The following is a 21,290-nucleotide window of genomic DNA, read 5'->3' on the forward strand; positions in this document are numbered from 1 at the left end:
GGGACTCCCTTGGCGTTAGACGACACTGTTACCCAACTGCACAGCAAGCGTTAGACGACACTGTTACCCAACTGCACAGCAAGCGTTAGACTACACTGTTACCCAACTGCACAGCAAGCGTTAGACTACACTGTTACCCAACTGCACAGCAAGCGTTAGACAACACTGTTACCCAACTGCACAGCTTGCTGCGCTGCCTCCCTCAGGCGCTCGTCAGTACCAGCATTCTGCCAGTAGGAGGAGCACACGAGCGGCTAATGGGGCGACATGTTAACAGCCACATGCTCTTCCTCTCACCAGCTGAAGCCGTGACTAGCGTCTCCGTGCGCGGCACAGAGATGAATTAGCGGCTCGGTGAAGATGGGCCCTATTATCAGCACAGTGCTCTGACAGAACTGGTTCAAAGGGAAATCCTGCAGAAGCCATCAGATACATGTTTTATGAGCGGGAACGCGCTGGAAGACCTAGTTTTTGCGCTCGTCTAATGCGGCAGGTTCTTTTGATGTGGTTTCGCTAACGAGGTGCGAACGGGCCCAGGGTACTGAATGGCACTGCTTCACTGTAGGGAAGCCATCCAGCTCTTCACAAAGGCTACGGCTATCTGTCGCGGTTCTGTGCTGTCGTGCGCCACTTTGACCCCCGTATGAAGAACATTGTGTTCCGCGGAGTGGCGGGGGGACTGCTTCACGTTAGTCTGACTCACATCCGCGGAAAAAAATGAATTCACTTTTCATATGCCCTCATAAACAACACAAAAGAACAATGGAAAAAGGCTTCTATTTTTAATAAATCTCCCCGTTCGCGTGATTGTTTTTGCGTGTAACGGACTTCAATATGCCTCGTGGGCCTGCTGTATCTGATTTTATTTCTGCTTCCGCACCGAGTAAGAATGTAAATAGGTGAGCGCTGAATGCTTGATATTAAATCTCTTGTTATTATTCAGTAGCACATCTTAAATCATGCCATTTTCTGTTCAGCCGCCCCTTACAGCAGGCCATAATATCACAGAATGGGTGGAAAGGAAGGAGGGGAGGGTTTATTGGTCATGGCACTGGTAGTGAAACAGGAAGCCCATTGATTCCTGGAGTGGAACAAATATGGTCACCCCTGACAGGGGAGGATCACCGGGCTGGCCGCACTTAAGTCCCCCCCCGAGCGCTCGTTTGTTTAATTAAACTCCTTATTTGCTTTGGAATTCATTTCACCAGCAGGACTGTGTACAAATCACCAGGTAACTGGAGGTCATTCCTAATCCTATTGGACTGTGGTAGACCAGGACAGCAACTGACCACAAATGCAGTAGGAATATTGGGTAACACTTTCTAACTCCTGCATAAGCACTACATAGCACATTTACTGTAGAAGTAATACATAAGCATTCATAAGCGCTTACGTCAATAACTGCAAATAGGCATATGGTGTGTTATGACCACAATGATTCATTCGATCTGCTTATGAACACATGCCATGGGTCGGCGGTTTAATAAAGTTTGATTCTGGTTTAGTTAACACAGCAGGAATAGTTTTGGGAACATGTTCAATTCCACTTAGTTTTTCTTCCTGGCTCTTTTTTTGTTTTGTTTTCAGTAATTTTTCTTAATTTTGATGTTTTCTTCAGCGAGGATGAAGGCCGGGCCTGTGAATTATTCATCGGCCGGTTGCAGGCGTCGCGGAAACAGGGCTCCTCTTTCGTTTCGCTCTCCTCCTTAATTGCGTTAGCGTCGCAGTGAGGCGCTGCATTATTGATGAGGAGCGCCTTTGATGCTCGGCCCACACCTGTCCCTCATCCCGCCGCGTGTTAGCGCCTCGCGCAGGAAGCCCCTCACAGCTGCTCTGTGTGGGGAGGGACCTGAGCTCGCAAACCCGAAGGTTGCAGGTTCAATTCCCAGGCAGGACACTGCTGTGCCCCTGAGCCTTGTACACTCAGCGAGCTCTTTGATAGGTATTTATTCAACGTATTATTTAGACGTATTCTGCTGCTGTAGCCTATGAACTTAGAGGTTTGACACGTGTGTTCAGAGATGCTTTTCTGCGTACCACTGTTTTAATGCGTGGTTATTTACGTCAATGTCACCTTCCTGTCAGCTTAGACCTGTCTGGCCCTTCTCCTCTGACCTTTCTCATTAAAAATGTGTTTCTGCCCACTGAACCACCGCTCACTTCCTTGTTTTTTGCACAATTCTCTGCAAACACTAGGGAAAAACAGGGAATGTTGCTGCCACATGATTATCTGATTAAATATTTGCATTAACAAGCTGTCTACCGAGTGATCACTGAGTGCATGTATCTAACCTGAATTGCTTCAGAATTTATTCAGCAGTATAAATACACAGTAAATTGTTCAGTGTTAAAGTACCATTATGGCCCCTCTTGGACTCAGCATACAGCATATGATACCTGCCGGACTCGTACGCACTCTGCTAGAGCTGAATAAACACTGTGTGGATACTGTGTAAAAAGCTGTTAAAAGTCTCTCTGGAAAAGAGCATCTGCTAAAAGGCGGCGATGTTGTGTAATGCTCAGACCTTGGACGCCGGCAATGAGAACAATAATAAACCGGTAGTTATGGCTCATTATCAAGATGAAAGGAAGTCACTGATACTCCAAGGCATTACGGGATGGAATGCCACGTAGTCACCAACCGGCGCTCCTGCTTTTCCCTCGCCCCGGTGAGCATTTTCACTTTGTTTGTTTGTTCCTGTCTTTTTTTTAAAATAAAATAAAGCCCGGGCAAATTTACATGCAATGCCCTCCTCCTTTATGTAACCGCGGTAACTGAGGACAGAGGAGAATCAGATTGCTGAGCCCTTTTCTATTAAATGATAAGACGACAGTCTGCTGAGGGGCGGTGTATTAAGCCTGCATTAGTGCCCAGGTGACAGAAGCCGCCTCCTAATCCAATTTCTCAGCGTTACATCAGGAAAAATAAAAACTCCAATTACAGCTTCATACAAAGGAGTCTTTTAAAAAATATATAGATTCATCGGCAGGATCTGTTTCCAGTAATTAAGGGCTTAAACTCATCTGAGAGCACGGCACAAACAGATCCGGGCATCTGGACCAAGCCCTTTCACGCTGCCCATTTATGATGACTTTCTGGATGCCGTAGGCAAGCGGCTCTCGCCCATCAGTGCTCATGAACATTGTCTGCGCCTTTCGGCCGTTTGCGTCGTACCGATTGATTTGTAGCCTTTCCACCGTCGATTGCGGTTGTTTGCGTTAGTCCTGAAAACAAAAACGAAAAAAATGAATCGGTGCTTCGCCTATTTATAGCCGAACAACGTGCACCTCCCGGGAAGGAGGCTATAGCCGCACCTGACGCGGGTGAGAGCCGGGCTGAGCTGTCAGCCTTAATGACGAACAGCATTAACATGCACGGAGCGGATCGATAGGCACGCGAACATCCCCCAGCACACTGCAGCCTTTGTTCAATCACACTTGTCTGATCCAAATCAGGCCTAATTTATTTGTTTTGTAACCGGTATAGACGTGTCACGTCTCCACTTAGTCTCCGTGGAGACGGCGGGGGAGGGTGGAGCGGGGAGGGATCGATCGCGCATTCTTTTCATCCGAGTTCACTGGAGAGGAACGCGATGGTCGGGACGCGGAGCGGTGGGGAGCGTCGCGATCATTTCGCATCAAACGAAAACATCCAGCGTCTTTAATGTCCTCCAAATGGAGTCATAAGAGGAGAATATGGGGTCAGCGCGCATGTAAAGCTTTCGTTAGAGACATCGCAAGGAGCTTCAGCTGCTGTTTGATAACTGAGTTTGTATGCAGCGCAGTAGAGACTCATATCTTGTTCAAGGACGTGTGAAAAATGAACAATTTCACTTTTTAACTAATAATTTATTTCTAGTAATATTCTGGTCTTTTTAGTGTCATATAATATTTAACGTGTTTATGCTTCCTAGTACCCTCACCTTCTCCACACACACACACACACACACACACACACACACACACACACAAAAGCAACAATTCCTTGAATTCCAAATTGAAAATACCTGAAATCTTTAAAGATGAGAGCATGTTTTGGTACTGGGGAAGTGGATGATGTCACATACACCAGGTCCACATTCCTTTGACAGTCTCAGGGTCTGACCCACCAGGAGGAGTGGCAGGCTTAGAACCTTCTGCCCTGTAGTCGTTTAACCACGCCAACATTTCAGATTTGGCTACATTCCCTCTCCAATAGCTTTAATTTACATCCTATCCTGTCATCGTAAGCTTTTTTTATTTAAAATTTTAAAATGTTTTGACTACATGCCAAAAGGTTTGACAAATTGCTTTTTTGGATGGTGGCCCTCACTGAACTGACTGCTCTGAGTGACAGCGGTGGAGTGACAGAAGACAGCGAGCGTCACCTCGCCCGTGTCACATGTGGCACCTGGGGCAGGATCCCCCGGGGTTTAGACAGCGGTTCACCTGAGGCGGACTCAAAATGGCGGACCTCTGTGGAACACGTTCCCGTAACCTTCTGGGCCCCATTGGAGGCTGTTCTCCACCGAGATAAGTCTGCGACTATCCTGAGATGAGTTATGTACCCTCCACTGCAGAGAGGGCAGTGGGCTATAGCAAACAAAAGGGGCTGAGCCAAAAAAACAATTACCCCTTAATAGCCCCTTAAACATGAGGAGAAAAGAGAGGACACACAAGGCTGTGGATGCCTACAGATGTCCGACGTCTCCACGCGGCTTTGCCTGGCTTCCTGGGCGTGAGATTTGGCACATGTTGGTTCTGTTGGGACGTAAATCCGCAATTCAACGTAACGTGGGGAGTTTTGTAGAGGCCGCTGGAAAGATAGGCCTTTGGCTGTAACGGCCTGGTTTCCCTTTGGAGTTGTTATTGTTGCTGTTGTTGTTGTTGTACAAGCAGACCGGGGAAAGGCCATGTCTGTGTGCTGCTGTTTGAATTATCGGCCCGTGCCAGCTCTTACGGGTACTTTCACCAGAGGGGAAGAAGCAACCCCCCGGCCACCCAAATGCAGCTATTAGGACAGGGCCTGCAGGGTGCCCCCTCCCCCCTCCCTCATCTCTGCTGACACTAATGGGACAGAAACAGAAAGCCCTGTGCCTCAGTGGGGCACCCGGCCACCGCTCCAGTGCATGATCAGACTTCACAAAGGCCAGCGTTAGCACGATAGCACGTTAGCATGCCGCAGTAACAGCGTGAATGGAAATATTAATGTTTCAATTCTGTTGTATGCCCTCTGCATAATTTCTGTTTTGTATTTTGTATTTTTTTTTTTGGGGGGGGGGGGTTATTCTTTTCTTTCTTTTGGTTTTGGTTTGGAAAACTGAAACAACCTGGAGGAAGTGTTGTACCCACGTCTCTCAGCTCTGGCGAAGCAGCACAGAGGAGGTGTTTGAGCGGTTTCCTGCTGAAGGAGTCTATAGGACAATCAAATCTGCCTCGAGGCCAGTCGCACTGCTGCTTCTCTTCTCTACCTGATAGTTAATTGATTGATTAATGCCCCTGATTTATCTCAGGGATGTGTCTCACCTGGTGTCCTAGGCTTAAATCAGCAGAGCTGGCTGTTGGCGAAAACAAGCATGTTGTCTAGGGCTGTAACCATCCCTTGGCCACAGAATTGAAGTTAAACGTGCTTTTGATAGTAAATCTACGTGTCTGCGGTGGTCCCTTCCCAGTCCGTGATTCTTTCAAACCCCCACTGTACAGCTATAAATCACACCACACACTGTACAGCTATAAATCACACCCCACACCCACCACTGTACAGCTATAAATCATACCCCACACCCACCACTGTACAGCTATAAATCATACCCCACACCCACCACTGTACCGCTATAAATCACACCCACCACTGTACAGCTATAAATCACACCTCACACCCCACACCCACCACTGTACAGCTATAAATCACACCACACACTGTACAGCTATAAATCACACCTCACACCCCACACTGTACAGCTATAAATCACACCACACACTGTACAGCTATAAATCACACCTCACACCCCACACTGTACAGCTATAAATCACACCCCACACTGTACAGCTATAAATCACACCACACACTGTACAGCTATAAATCACACCACACAGGGGGACACGGGGACACTCACCGTGATGGCTCCCTCCCAACCTCCGCCACACATCAGCCCAGATGTTTTAATTTATATATAAGAGATACAAAAAAATACAAGACACACATAAATGGACTTGCACATTTTAGCATGAAGCATGAGTAGGTTTAGTCATAAGAATCTGTGCAGGGAAGCCCAAAGAAGCCCTGAGGGGTTCATCGAGTGGCTCCCTCGACAAGCCAGACATAGTGTTATGGATTATGTTATGTTTCGGGCCATAAATATCACCCTCGCTGCAACATCGAGACACTCCGCCGCGGCGTGCGCCTGTCGCCACTCTTTCCTCCTCACCCAAGAGCCCGCTGCACTCCAGCACCGTACGCTACATTTCACAATTTGTCACAAGCCCAAAAAAGAAGTATTATTTCAAATGTCATGCCTTTTGGCCGTGCTATTTTTGTTAGTCTCACCCATGCTAAAACAAGGTTGTTCCGTTCACACCCCAGAGATGTATTCTGCTGTTTATTCTAAGTTGGGGGCAATGGATTTATTAATGCGCAACGATAAACAAGCACAAACTAACATGGAATGATTGCAGTTTAATTGTATTTATTGAGTTTTATGGTGCTGCTTATCGCTTCTGACTTCCATGCACACTTAGTTCTTTGTAATGGGGACATAATTACTCAGCAGTTGGTGAGCAATTAAGAACCAGATGCTATAGTCTCAGCTTGATCCTAACGGAGGAGTGTGAGAGAGTGTGGGTGTGGGGGGTAAGGGTACAGCTACTGCTACCTTCACACAGATAAACACACCAAAGGCAGCTCTCAGAGCAAAGCCATTACACCAGTCCTGTATGCTGTCTGAGTACAAGAGCTGAAAGCGGAGAGGAAATGGCAGCCATGCATCCTGATCTATAGCACACTGTAACTCTGATTAATGTTCACCTGTAAGGGCCACAAACAAACTGGAACCCTCCCCAAAAAATTGTTTTTCTATTTTCTTTTTATTGAGTAAAATGCCCTGTGTTAATTTAAGTGTAACAGAGTACATGAGTCCAGTTGGGACCATTATGTACACTGGAACATTACATTACTTGCATTACCCTAACCATATCAACATTTTTACATAGTATCAGTTTGTACAACTGGATATGTACTGAAGCAATTCAGGTAAAGTAAGTACCTAATTCCAGGGCACAGCCACAGTGTCCTACTGGCGAATCAAACCTGCAACCTTTGGGTTACAATCCCAGTTTCCTACCCATTACCCTACACTCCTGCCAGTGTACGTTGAACTGTGCTCCACCATTGGTGCTATTCTGAAAGGTGGCTCTTTTTCCGATCGCTCACATCCTATCACCTTGTTCTTTGCCTGATCGAGGTCGGCCATCTTTTAAGGAAATTCCAACCCTTTAAATGTTCCTTTTAAGAGCTAGAAGCAAGAAGTTAGGAGGCTCCCAGACTGTTCCTGAGCAAGAAAACATCAGCGCATCCTTTGCGGGAGTATTTTTTCGGAATGCGTGACATACTGCCACGTCTGTAACTGATGTGGCTTCGAACTGAGGATTGAAGGAGCGAGGACATTCCATTTGCCTATTCCGCATTTTCTCCATTTCCCCTCCTTTACTCGCCTCTGTTTCCCTCCTCTCCTGACTGGTGGAGTGAGCAGCAACAAAAGGAGCAAAGAAAGGAATAAGGAGGAGAAAAATAAGCCACTGGAAAGAGCCCTTAGATTCCTGGGTAAGGGGTTAAAAATAAAAGGACAACCTCCAGCCTGGCCCCGCTCCAGCCTGGCCCCTGCATCGTCTCTCCTGGCTGTTCGGGGCAGGGTGTACAACACGGCGGAGGAGTGGAAGGAGGCCCTGCCGTGTTGAAAGACCGCCGGGCCGCAGCGTGCGAACACCGCGGGGTACAGACGCCGTGCCCTCACCAGAGCGGCGGCTGGCTGCGACTCCGTTTCATCCGCCGCGTTCACCGCTCGTAGAGTTCCCTGAGAAGCCACCGCTAACTCACCCTCGTCTTCATCAGCACGTCCCGTTCCGGGAACAAGAACAAGACGATGAGCAGGGATTGATCTGTCCTGGCCTGAATACGGGATGTGTCCCTCGCCCGGTATATGGGGCAGGCTCAGGTTAAATCAGGGAACGGGGGGTGGGGGCAGAGGGGGGCGGACTAAATTGAGCAGGAAGATGTTTTCTATAAGTTCTGACAGTTCAGCTGCAGGATGATACATCTGTGCTTTTCAAAAAACGTATATTCCGGCAGATTGTCTCTGATTTGAGTCACTGCTCCATCTATGTGAAAGTGCATTAAACTGTGACAAAAACGTCTTGTTCATTTTTGTCTGCAAGAGGTCATTTGCTCTTTTCCTTGGTAGCTGATCTCCTCCCCTGCCTTAACTTCTTACGGGGTAAGATCACAATTATGTGACTACAATGTACTTGGCTGAACATTCTATTGCTGCAATGATGTAACAATCACAACTGCCAACTTAAAAACAATGGAGTTCTGTGAAAACCTACAAGCTCTTCAAGGGCTACTGGACATTTGCAGGTTTTCAGTTGACGTGCATTCTTCTGATGCCGGGGTGTGATGGGCTCAGACAATGAGCATGTGCCCCACCCACCCACCCACAGAAATATGTACTGTGTCTGCTTTCGAACTAGACCCCCATTGAGAAAGACCCAGTTCAACTAAGAGGCACTCCCAATGTCAATAATAACAGCCTACAGCAAAAATCTGCTCAATCACGCAGGGTCAGCTACTCGGGGGGACATTGGTTTAAATGAGGCTGTGTGTTCAATCAACCTACCCTCTATATAAATATATATTTTTCATTCGATTGGTTTCCTGGAAAATGTCACATTTCGCTCCCAGGACCATCCCTTCATTCTTAAGTCCATCATTGCTGTCGGTGCAAATTCCCCCCAAAGCCACCTCAAAGCTACTGTGACAAAACCAGGCCAGTGAGGAGAGAACTCAAAGGTATTCCACAGAGTACAGTAGATTACATCCAGTGTACCTTCACAGTAGATAAATTAATATGTTCTATTTTACTTTTTTAATAAAACTCACATTGTTCTACTGCCTTGCTCTATTAAAGAGCTGATCTTCCATAAAATATATTAAAGTGAAAAACATGCATTTTTCCAATGAGTGTTCAGTCACCCCAGACCTGCAGTACATTACAGCAAATTGTGTTACTCGGTCCTTTTTCGTACAACACTGATGAATGTTATTGAATAACCATATCCACAATGTAATGAATTATAAACTACATAAAAGAAGGGGTTCCGCTTTTTAGTGAATTTATTTTATGAGCAACTGGATTCAGTTCACCATTTCAGCCGCATGCGATGGTATTGTGTCTTTCACTCATTTGTCAGTCTGTCCCTAAGGAAGGCACCATACAGATGGTTTCTAGACGTTCGGATTTTCATATTTATTCTTGCAAAGATGGACCATACGCAAGTAGGCCTAATGTGCATGAAATTACTTATCAAATAATAATCACACAAGTTACTGTCTGCAGGATGCCCGTTTTATGGATTAGATCATGTTTTAGCTTTATGCTATATATGACAATGCCATTATTTTCAAAAAGCTGTCTTGTTGTTGTTTCGATTAAGATAAGTCTAAATTGCACTTAGCTGCGAAGATAGATAATTCCTTAACACACTGATAGTTCTACAGTAAACGTGGATTCATTTAATTACCTTTGCTAATTGCCTAGTCAGGATTAGGGCGCACATTTTCTGGTTTCGTTCCTAAAACATCAGTGCATTCTTCACATAGCCAAAATCAGCACACACTGTCATAACCATCTTTCTAACAAGGCAACTGGCCAATGTCTAGCCTCTGTTGGTAATAGAGTTTGCGAGATGTTCCCTGATTAAGTTAGAAGGCTGCACTCACTGCTTGTGTTGGAGTGACACCACTTGCCTTGGATTAGATTTTCATTATCAAACTACAAGAGTGCTGTGCAGCCAGGTAATAGAACTGAAGGGCTCTCGAGTGAGCGCTGATACCTGCCTCGCATGCTAACTGGCCCTATCACCTAACAGCCCAAGGTCTGGGCTATGCCATTAGTATCAGTGTGATATCAATAACATCTTTCTTTTTCTTTTCTTTTTTGCTAATGTCATTATGTCACTTTTTACATTATTGTCTTAGGAAGACATTCAATTTTACATGAACCCGAAGCTTGGTCGGCCGAAGAGGAAAGACTTTGGTTGCTTGTGCATTCAGAGTGAAGTTTCGAGGGCAGCTGAATTAGGCAGAGATTTATATCAGCATTTTTATATAATATTATTTATGAATAAAAAATGAATGTAGACTCAAAAAGTAGCAACAGTGCTGGATTGCAGTAAGAGATGCACTCAATGCAGGACACTGACACCATTACAAATGTGCAGTGAGTATAAACACTATGTTTTAAATATGCAGCGGTAAATAGTGAACACACCATTTAAATTATGTTATAAACGATAACCATAAGAATATGTTTTATAAAACAGAAGGTGGACCCTATCCCTCAGTATTCACAGGCTGTTCTGGCCACATTGGCCCAATACCCTGTGACCCACATTTTCCCTTCTGCTGTTCTATGTGCAGTGATGGCCAGAGGTAAACCTCTGGGGTGGGGTGGGGGGGAGTAAATCCCTAAGCTGTTCGGCCAATATTCAGTGACTGCCACCTTGTTTCGGTCAAGATTTTGTGACTGCAACTTTGTTTCGATCAATATTTGGTGACAACCACCTTGTTTTGGTCAGTATTTGGTGACAACCACTTTGTTTTGGTCAATATTTGGTGACTGCCATCCTTATTTTGGTCAATATTTGGTGACTACTGCCTTGTTTTGGTCAGGATTTGATGACTGCAACATTGTTTAGGTGAGTATCTGGTGAAAAGCGCCTTGTTTTGGGGCCCCTCTCAGTCACACACACCCTGCAGGATGATGGCGTACTCCCAGTGGGCACAGGAGAGGATGACAATGCTGTACGTCTACAGCAGAGAAGTACAGCAGATTTAGTGTCTCTCTCTTTCTGTCTCTACCTCTGTCTGTTAGTCTTTCTCTCTCTCTGGCTCTTTACCATCTCTGTCTCTCTCTCTCTGTCTGTTGGTCTCTCTCTCTGTGGCTCTTTACCATCTCTGTCTCTCTCTCTATCTCTCCCGTCTCTCTCTATCTCCACCGCCTCTCTCTATATATAATTGTGTTGCTTCCTGGAGCGCATTGAACGCCAGCCAGAGACGAAACAATAGCCGGTTTAAAAGTTAATGGTCTTTGAAATGGTCGATAAACACCTCCTTCCCCAAAAGCAAGGCTGTGTCCAAAGATGAAATAGATTTGTCCTGCTTAGACGTCACCTCCTCTGGGATGGGGGGGGGAGGGAGGTTGGCGGATAGGGTGGCGGCTTAAGTGTATATATCTGCCCGTCTCCCACAGTTTTTGGGTTTAATATGCGCCCGGTTTGATCAAAGGCGGAGATGACCAGCTGTCAGGAGCGAAGCATGCTGGGAAGACGCTGTCGGGCTCTCTTTCTGCCTCTCCCTCTCACTGAAAGGCTTAAATGGACTGCACAGAGATAAGTGCTGTAATAATCTGATAGGTGACAGGGGAGAATTTTTATAGAGCCAGCAAGGCTCAGGGAAATGTCCTGGAGAATGTCACCACTTAAAGGCATGCCAGTTCCAGATTAAGGTATTCCAGGTATGGTTAGGTAAGGCTATGTTATAGAGCGCTGGCATAACAAAGTGGACAAGCTGTCAATCACAGCTTTACTGAGTCACATTGTGAGCGGGTCTGGAATATATTTTTTTCCGGCATAATCCCTCCCTTTGCTGAGGGTTTTGCAGCAGTGAGGTCAAGGTGTGAACGAATGCATTTTCTTCTACACTCAGTGACCACTTTATTTATTAGATGTATTTTTTTGGACTAATTGGTCTTCTGCTGCTGCATCCCATCCACTTCAAGGTTCGACATGTTATGTGTTCAGAGATGCTCTTCTGCAAACCACTGTTGTAATGTGGTTATTTGCGTTACCGTCACCTTCCTGTCAGCTATGACCAGTCTGGCCCTTCTCCTCTGACCTCTCTCATTGACAGGGCATTTCGCCCACTGAACTGCCACTCACTGGACAGACAACATGAAGGTAATACGTGACACTGCACGTGCAGAGAAGCAGGCTCTGAATGCCCTATCACCTGCCCCTGTTCCCCCAACATGCCTGATTTGGCCCTTTCATTTTGTAAAAAAAAAAACATTTCTATTATTATTGTTGCTGCCATTTTCATTATTTTGATGAAACACATTCTGTATAATAACTGGGAGTAGGGAAACTGTTTTTCTAAGTTGGTGTGCCCTTTTCTCACTTTGAAAACCTGCCCTTCAAAAGGTCTCTACACAGGCCTGAGCACAGCTCGAGATGGCACGTCAAGTCAAGTCAAGTCAGTTTTATTTGTGCAGTGCTTCTTACTGAAAACTGTCACAAAGATGCTTCTGAAAAGGGCAAAAACCAGGTGTGAAAGCCCAAACAGCAAGGACAGGAGGTAAAAATACCCCCCAATGGGGAGAAAAACCCTCAAACTGTGGCAAGAAAAAAAAACCCTGATGGGAAGAAATCTGGAGAGGGACCTGAGTACAACTGTAAGCTTCTCTGACTGGAGAACGGCTTCTGAAATCCAATTACCAACATGGGGAAGAGCAGAAACCACTGGGATATATATATAAAAAGCAGGTGAAACAAAAAGCCCAACAAATTGTGTCTGATCCTGTTCTTCCCCTTTTTAAAGAATTCATAAAACTGCCCATGGGAAAAGGTTGTAGAGCCGCTACAGCAACCAAGAACATTTACAAGAAGACTTTCATACCAAATACAATAATGTTGCTAAATCCATAAACACCATTCACACTAGAAGCATGTCTGTTATTGTTGTCTGTACTGTACATGTTGTGTTATTTATGATTATATTTATTGTGATGTACTGTGATGTGTTTTAACCGACCTGTGAAGCCTCTTCCTCACTCTCTCCCTCTCTCTCCCTCCCTCACTCACTCACTCATTCCCTCTCACTCTCTCTCACCAAAGCCTGGCAGTGTGTGAAACTCCCTGGAGACCAAGGCCGGGACCCTGGGCCAGGTCTCTCTCGCTGCTCGTGTGCGTAATGTTGTTCTGCGGGAGACGTGTGAATGGACAGGTCGTGTTCCACTCGCGAGACTCCTCCCCCCGTCGCTCCTCGTCGGCGTCTGGACGCGCGGTTATGGCCGCGGCGCGTTCCGCTGAGGGGGCATGGAGGCGTAAGAACCGTCTGCAGCAGGACACGGCGCCCCTGTGTTCACCGGGCCCTGAACCCCCTGAGGGGGGCGAGTGTAGACCCCTTTACCAGGGATAGGCAACGACAAGGCCCAAAATGAGTGGAGAGAGGTAGTATGGGATGTGGAGGGGGGGGGGGGTGCTTTCTTTGGGTGAGTTAGGGGGCGAGCTGCACTCCCACTGATCTTGTCAGCTTCTATTAGGGAGGGATTGTGCACAAGCATCCAGGCTGGCTTCTGTGGGAGCAGAGCACCATGACAATTACCTACAAAAATCTATCATTTGCTCAACCCGGTAGAACTGATTTGCTGGTCCAGATACTGTATTTCAGCCATCCTTAATTTTAGGCTTGTTTTATTTCTCTTTTTACCAACGTGATAGCACGTTCCACGTGTGTCTTTGTCTCAGTGAGCGGCAGGGGGAGGGGCTGTGGGGTGGGGGCTCCTGGGGGCTCCCCATCTGACTGAGCGGTTTGCAGGACCCGGGATTTCGAGCGGAGAGGAGGTTTGGGACAAGCAGGAGAGTGGAACAGGAGTGAGTCCTCTGCTGCTGTAGCCTATCCACTTAGAGTTATGACACGTTGTGTGTTCAGAGATGCTCTTCTGCATACCACTGCGGTAATGTGTGGTTATTAGTGTTACTGTCACCTTCCCGTCAGCTTCGACCAGTCTGGCCCTTCTCCTCTGACATCTCTCATTAACAATGCGTTCTTGCCCGCAGAACTGCTGCTCACTGAATGTTTTTTGTTTATCGCACCATTCTCTGCAAAATCTAGAGACTATTGTGCCTGAAAATCCCAAGAGATCAGCAGTTTCTGAGATACTCAAACTGCCCTCTCTGGCACCAGCAATCAATCTATGGTCAAAGTGACATAGATCACATTTCTTCCCCATTCGGACATTTGGTCTGAGTGTATGTTTACAACATTTATTTAATTGTCTTCCTTCTATGCTTTATACATTCAGAACAACTCCCAGCCCCACCGAAAATCCAGGCTCCAAATGCCAAAACTTTACGAATATTGGTATATGCTTCGGTAAGCAGTGCAGTGTGTACTGTCAATTAAGGGGGAATATTTGCATAGAAACTAAGACCTGCTTGGAAAAACTCTTGGGACTCGTTTTTTAAAAAGTATGAATATGATTTTGTTACAAGCAAGCTGTTTTACCATGTGTGTGTGTGTGTGTGTGTGTTTGTGTGTGTGAAATATAAATGAATTTAGTATTTTTAATTGACACAGGAGCTAGATGAATGCAGTCACTGAAGGGAAATTAGATAATTCCAACCCTCAGCTCTGAAATCTCTTCCGTTGAGGCACAGGAGAACTGCACAGCAGAATTCCTAGTGTTAAATCAACTCTAACCAGGTTAATATGAATCCAGTAGGGACAATGTGTACTCTTTTCGAGTTTAAGCTACTCGATCAGAGTCAATTTCACCCGGAACATTTTTCTGTGTAGTACAGACTGTGCCTTGCCTTTCTTGCCGACGTCATGCTTCATGTTTGTTTTGCCTTCAGTAGTACCGCATTAGGGTTCTTTGGGGGCATTTTAAATCCATTTGAAACACACGCCCATAGACATACTGCTCGAGTGTATTCCGAAGATATCTGCCTTTGTGTTTATGTGCAATTACAATTGTTTTAATGCTATCTTATATTTGAAAAGTTAACAACCAGCAGACTGTAAGCTGTGGATGAAAGCAGCACGTAGAGATCTCCCAGAGTGCCCATGACCACAGCTAATTAAGACAACAGACAGCGAGCAGAGTGTGAAAGCGTATTACTGTGATAAACAGTCAAAGCGCATCGACGGAGGCCCGGATCAAGGAGAACTGTGGGTGGATGTTGGAGGCCAGCAGACCTCCATGAGACCGGGGCAAGGACAGATGGAGACGGCGTGGATGGGCGCCAGGCCTCTCCACAGGACCACTCGCCTCACATCCTCAGTGTTTCCTGAGTCCCTGCCCCAGGCACAGAGGGAGGCAGGGCGGCCCGGCCAGGTCACCGTGGCCCCAGGGCGAGGGTAGGAACTAGGCCAAGGCTAGCTATCCCTGAGGGATGAAAAAGCTGCTGTGCTTTTTTATTTGTGTGTCTAAAGTAGTTCATGTAGGGAGCTGTTCATTTGTCATTCATGATGGGGCTATTAATTTTAGGGAGAGGTTGTGAGACTTCCCCATGGGCTCGATCTGCAGGTGGGATGTCCCAGTGGATAGCAGCAGTTTTCCGGGAGCGTTCGGGAGCAGGAGAGGCTGGAGTGCAGATGAGCGTGTACAGTAGAGCACCATGCGTCCCGTTGAGTCGCACTGCAGCATCTCTCCCCCTGTCAGATCTGGCACCCTCTAAATCATTTGTACCACTTTTACTGTCTTTCATACACTTGGGTTGCCAGGTTTGGCTGGTACTCCCCCCCCACCCCCTCAGGTGTTCACACTGCTCGTACAGTGTGTGTTCATTCAGTAATGCTGAGGCAGGGAGTGCTTGAGTCTTGGGTTGCCAGGTTGGCTGTACTCCTCCCACACCCTCAGTTGTTCACTCTGCTCTTACAGTCTGTGTTCATTCAGTAATGCAGAGGGAGGGAGTGCTGGACTCTGTCCTAATGAGACAGAAAGTGCTGGAGCGTAATGCATACAGTAAACCTGTGTGTGTGTGTGTGTGTGTGTGTGTGTGTGTGTGTTTGCCTATTGCATACAGTGCTGTAAACCTGTGTGTGTGTGTGTCCGTGTGTATGCGTGTGTTTGCCTATATGCATACAGTGCTGTAAACCTGTGTGTGTGTGTGTCCGTGCGTATGCGTGTGTTTGCCTATATGCATCCGAGTTTGTTTGTGTGTCTATTTGCTTTTATGTGGATTCACCACTGTTTATGGCTGCACGCACACATGCATGTGACTGCATACATTCTCCTGCACGTGCTCATGTGTGATTGTGTGTATGCATGTGTGTGTGCATCCGTGTGTGAGCGTGTGTGTGGACATTGGCTTTGGTGTGGGCACACCTGTGTTCACAGGTACATGCACACATGTATATGATCTCTAGTCTTTTTGTAGATGTATGTAAAAGTGTGCTCTTTGTGTGGGTGTGTGTGTGTGTGTGTGTGTGTGTACGTGTGTGCATGCTGTTGCCACCATCATGTGCAGAGTGTATGTTGATATGGTTCAGGCCCACCCTCTCCCACTAAGGACCATCTGTCTTGCTTCGGCGTGGAGCTCCAGCAGGCATGATTGAATGGGTTCTTTATGCATTTTATTTCTGTGTACGTACCAAACAGCACTGTAACAGGACGTGATCATTTATTTCAGAACAACCCAGCCTCCCCCGAGCCCCAAAGTCCACTGTGTGTTGCTCTCGCACATCACAACTCTCTGTTGTGTGATATATTTGCTGAACAGTGCCCCAGTGAGTTAGAAAATGCCCTGCTTAGGCTTGTGTGGATTTGGCATCTGAAGGTAAAGAACTGAGCCACACGGTACGTTCAGGATTTAGCTGTAGATCCTGTTAACATGCTGTAGGTACAGTTAAAACAAAGCCGTTCTACAGTATAACCCAGGGGTGTCCAATGCTATCCCGAAAGTGTCGGTGTGGGTGCAGGTTTTTGTTTTAGCCCAGGATTAAGACGCACGATTCCACTTATCAAGGTCTTGATGGTGATTATTTAATGAGTTGAATTAGGGGTCATAGTGATGGGCTAAAAGGCTGGAACCATAATGGCCCTTTTTGGATAAGATTGGACACCCACTGCATATGCTATTGGTTAGCGCAACGCTGTTCATACACATGAATTTGGGGAATTTTCTGGAAGGCTTCACTGTCAAGGACAACGCTGCATGGAAAACCGCAACAAAATCGAATTGAAAACACCACTCGTTTGTTATCATGACACACAATTAAAATGCACAATTACGAGTTAGCAGACACTCCCTCACTGTAGAGAAGAACAGAATGGCATTTAGGGACCGTGTTCATTTTGAGCGCTGCTGTCTCATGGATTGATCCATAGAGGGGTTTGTCTCTGTGCTACGGACATATTTCAGCATAATTTCTCAGTCATATATCGCTGTGTACTTGAGTAGTGAGATAAGGTGGGATTTATTACACCAGTCTTGCAGAGTCAAGGTGAGCTGCCAAGATATGTGCGGTGTGCGTTGGGCACCCTGCAGATCCGCGATATACCTCCATAAAACAAAACACACTTCTCTATTATCACCACCGGCAGGTCTTGAAACTGTAAGCTGCACTGCACTCGCTCCGTTCGCCTTATATTGGCTCCTTCCTCCCTTGCCCTTTTTGTTATCGCCGACTTTTTTTTTTTTCCCTGTTGCAGTTTGGCAAAGCCTCTGATGAATTGAACCTTTGCCGGCGGGCGCGTTTGAATGGCGATTACGTCGCTCGAAAAGGGCCTTTCGGTTCACGTCAGCCACCAGATGCGCGAGGAACTCGCACCCCGCGTTTTTTCCCAGGCCATCTGTCTTCTGCTGTTTTGGTGACGGAGATCACAAGGCACCGCTTGTCCAATTACCGCATTCCCTTCGTTTTCTCCGTGTTGAAGAAAAAAAAGAAAAGCAACAGAAACAAATGACTGCACGTGAAAATCTTTCCCGTTTCTGGCTGTTGGACTATGCAGCAAATAAACCGCGTCTCTCACAGGGCGTGACTGCAGCAAAGATGTTTCTGTATTATAAAAAATAAAATAAAAAAGACTGCACTCAAGTATCGAAATAGAAGAACACAACTAGGCCTATGTGTTTAGCTTGTGGATGAGGAATATGTTTTTAGTCCTCGCAGTGGTCTAAAACATGCAGTCTTCAACGACCTATGACATAGCCTAATCAATGATGATCCTAACATGTTCCATTGGATATAGTAGACTCGGAGAGGTCTTGCGTGTTAATGGGCGATCCATGGAGAATAACTGCTTATTCATATGCAGGTTCATATATCAGGCAGCGCTTGATATATGCATAGATCTTGCATCTGCACTTATAGCCTGACACGTAGCCTAAGTGGGCTAAAACATGCACCGCCCCATTTTCCAGGATTCATAGATTGCAGGTAATCTCTTATAAAACAAGGGTCTTTTCAATGATGAAAATATATGCAACGGGCGGACAGCCTACTTAATACACAATAATGTTGTGTGATTTAATGATGAAACCTATTTGGTCATTTCTGAACGAGACTTATCTACTTGGCTACCTGGAGGGCAATGTAAAACCTTGATGTTAGTTGTGTCTTGTTTTGTTCATGCCAATCTTAGGGGGGGGGGGGGGGGGGGGGGGGGCAGAGTTGTAGATCCGTGGGTTAGAGAGAAAACGAGTCATCGAGTTTTCCTCCAAACTCGGATTGTCAAGTCTTGTTTGTCACATTCGGTTTGAAATATAAAAAGCAATTTAAAGAAGGAAGCGAATAAAAAAAGAAAGAAATGTGATAGCTCAGATTATTAATAACCAAACACATTTTCTCTCTTTCTCTTTTGTTTTTAACAGAGAAATTTAAATAATCACGTTGCCCTGCATGAGAAAACGTCGTAATTAACCTCTGCATTCCATCTTGCAGTAAACGTGTTGTCACCCATCTCCGGTGAAGCCTTCTTGCCATCTAGCGGCCACTACCCTGTACTGCAACAGTCCTGACAAAATGACTGCTGAGGCCATGTTTTCTTCATGATTACTTTTTTGTTAAATGCAGTTAAAGTGTCTCTCGGTTATTACACCTAGAACATTAATATGCGTAATACTTGTTGGTTTATCATAGCTAAAAGCAAGAATATCTACTTGAATGTATCTGTTACTGTATGAGGTTATTTTCGATACCTCACATTCCAATAACACAGAAGGTTGCTTTTCTGCAAACCTTTCGCATTGGTGTGCTAACAATCTGATCAATTAATCACGACAGAACACACTAATATTGTGCTGATATGTGATATTCGAAAACGAATACAGCTACATCATGCCTTCCCCTGTATTTGGATGCTGTTCGTGTCTTCCTGAGCTTACAGCACAGATGCGGTCCTTTGCCAGCATTAAATCCACCCAGGACCAGATAAAACTGATTGTTCAATAATTAAAGTACAGCCTTTCTCTTTAAGCTATTGTTCCAAGTCTTTTTTTATCCTTTTGGCAGTATACAGTAGGTACAGGGGAAACGTTTTTATTTTAATTAAATTGTATTTGTTATCTCTGGCTCCGAGTATAATTACTGTACATGGAAGGAAGTCGGGAAGATTTTTTTATTATCAGAAAAGCTGGATGTAGAAATTTTGCAATTATAGATAATGCGAATGTAATTAGGTGCTCTGTAATGAACTGTGTTTTAAATGGAGCGAGGTGTGCCATTGGAGTCAAGCCGATAAAGAGCTCCTGCTTTGAATAGCGTCTTTATTTTCTGTAATTGTGAGTGCATATTCCTGTGGGGGATGCAACGGCACTGGTCTCACCGGCTCATTCTCACTACAGTGAAATCCATCGTCTTAGTTACCCTGGCTTATTGGGTAGTACTCCACTCTGTTATCCTGTTTTAATTGGTTTAATTTTATTACACTGTACTCCATTTTCCCCGGCAGCAAATGGCCGATTGTAACTGCCCAATCATCTCTGAAACATTACATTACACCGCGGCCACTTAGCCGATGCTGTTACCCACAGCAACACGTGGACGAGAATATCTGTAAGTTTAAAAAGTACCAAAATTTCCCAGAAGGCACAGAACAGCCAATTATAATCAATAAGGGCAAACAAACCAGCAGTTTGCAACCAACTAGACAGATAATCTACCTTTGCATCTGTACTGCACCAATAACAGCATCCCAAAGGAAGACCGAAGAAAGAAAGAGAAAAAAGAAAGGATTTTTAAAAGGGGTCAGGGGAGCCTGGGGCAGGGTGAAGAGGTGGGTCTTCGAGCGCATTCCTGTTAACACTGTTAGCTCTGTTAGCTCTGACATATGCACTCCTCCAATGTCTGCACTCCTCCTCCGCTTGTTTTATACTCCACACATCGTTCACCAGGGGCCTGTTCCACAGAGCAGGATTACTGAGTTAGCCAGATAACTGCACTGAGTAAAACCCACAGAGCAGGGTTACTGAGTCAGCCAGATAACTGCACTGAGTAAAACCCACAGAGCAGGGTTACTGAGTCAGCCAGATAACTGCACTGAGTAAAACCCACAGAGCAGGGTTACTGAGTCAGCCAGATAACTGCACTGAGTAAAACCCACAGAGCAGGGTTACTGAGTTAGCCGGATAACTGCACTGAGTAAAACCCACAGAGCAGGGTTACTGAGTTAGCCGGATAACTGCACTGAGTAAAACCCGGAACAGCTCTTTTTACTTCAGTCCATGCGTCATATTTGGGAGGGTTCCGGGTTTTACTCAGTGCAGTTATCTGGCTGACTCAGTAACCCTGCTCTGTGGAACAGGCCCCTGCTCATCCACACAGCCAGAGGAGTAAACTGCATGTCCAGTTTGTTTAGGTTGTTATGGTTGCCAGATGGCTGACTAGAGGAGGGATTTCTGGTGCATGATAAGCCATGGTCATGCCACCAGTGGGGCTAGAATACCATCAATAGTGCCGGGGGCCAGATTTGATACAGATCACAGGGGGTGCTTGGGCGAAGGCAGGAATACTCTATGGGGCTCTTCTATACATTTAAATATAAAATGTACATGTTTGCATGTTGCAGTCTTTTCAGATTGGAGGTAAAGGGGATTTTATGATGATAATACAATTTTCTGAAAGACATATACAGACTTTTTTATTTTTGGTCACACCAGCTTGCTCTTACCCACCAGTGCAAACTGAACACGCTCCTCATTAAACACCCGTATCTGTCCCTCCCTTCCCCTTTGTATTCCTGGGACCGCACCAATCCATCACGATCTGCCCAGCTTTGATCAATGTCTGATAGATCCTGGCGTGACTGAGT

This window comes from Conger conger, chromosome 7 (genome assembly GCF_963514075.1).
Source record: "Conger conger chromosome 7, fConCon1.1, whole genome shotgun sequence".
NCBI lineage: Eukaryota > Metazoa > Chordata > Actinopteri > Anguilliformes > Congridae > Conger > Conger conger.